The sequence below is a fragment of the Elgaria multicarinata genome, chromosome 20 (genome assembly GCF_023053635.1).
Source record: "Elgaria multicarinata webbii isolate HBS135686 ecotype San Diego chromosome 20, rElgMul1.1.pri, whole genome shotgun sequence".
Classification (NCBI taxonomy): domain Eukaryota; kingdom Metazoa; phylum Chordata; class Lepidosauria; order Squamata; family Anguidae; genus Elgaria; species Elgaria multicarinata.
The window spans coordinates 878,410-879,764 of NC_086190.1; positions in this window are offsets into that span (position 1 = coordinate 878,410).

Below are 1,355 nucleotides of genomic sequence, written 5' to 3' on the forward strand. Positions count from 1 at the left end.
TGGCCTTCATCGTCACTCCCAATATGGCTGTGAGTAGGTAACGTTCTGCTTCTTCCTTCCCTCACCGGATGTAGTGGTCATTCCTAATATGGGCGTGGGGAAGAGACGCTCCTCTACTACCTTTCCTCCGGAAGTTGTGTTTTTCTAGATCACTCAAATATGGTCGCGGGGAGATGACGTAAGGAAGCAGCGTCCCCTCTCCCGGGCAGCGTCACTCAAAGGGTGTCAGATGGCGGCGGCGGTGGTTCCCGTAGGCGCGGAGCGGCTGCTGCAGGCGCGCCAGACGGGAGCGGGGGGGGGGGGAGCGCTCGCCCGCTCGGTCCGCCGCCAAGGGCCCACGCAGCGCTCACGCGCCTTGCGCAAGGTGCTAGTCCTCAGTGAGGAGGGGGCGGCCGAGCTCTCCCGGAGGGTGTGTGTGGCGTGCGCGGGGGGGGGGACAGGACGGGACGAAACCGCCCAAGGAGCCGCTTGAAAGCTCTGGGAACCCCCGGATAGCCGGACTGGGGCCCCTGGCCGCCCCCGGCAGGAGGTGATGGCAGAGGCTCAGATTTGGAACCCCCTGAAAACATTCCGAGTTCCTGTCCTGGAGAAACGGGAAGGAAGAGCCACGCACAACACCACACCACACCGCACCCCTATGGGAAGCGGCAGAGAGAAATGCGGGGGGGCTCCTTTCTCTCCCCCCATACCCCTTTTGTGAACTAAGAGAGGGCAGCGCCCCACAGGCCCCCTGGGTTTGCGTCTGGGGCCCAGTCCCACCTCATCACATTACTTTGGACGAGTTGGTTTCTGCCTCAGTTTCTCTCCTGTGTGGAGCAGGCGAAATACTGAGCAAATGCGCGACGCCATTGAGGTGGTTCGTGCCCCCGAGTGTCTCAATCCGCTAAAGAGCAGCCGAGCACTGGCACTGTGTCTGCTTCTCCAGGAATCACGGGCCAGAGGCCTGGACCCTCGCTCCACAGGCCCCCTGGGTTTGCGTCTGGGGCCCAGTCCCACCTCATCACATTACTTTGGACGAGTTGGTTTCTGCCTCAGTTTCTCTCCTGTGTGGAGCAGGCGAAATACTGAGCAAATGCGCGACGCCATTGAGGCGGTTCGTGCCCCCGAGTGTCTCAATCCGCTAAAGAGCGGCCGAGCGCTGACACTGTGTCCGCTTCTCCGGGAATCACGGGCCAGAGGCCTGGACCCTCACTCCGGGCAGCTCCGGGAGGAGGGGAAGCAGCGGTGGCTCACCTCGGCCTCCTTACCTTGCAGGTCTGCCACAGGAGCCCTCGGCGCCCGTCAGGACGTTTGCATTGAACCTGATCGACCCTGGAAAGAAACCGCACATGCGGATGTTTGAAATAGACCTGAAC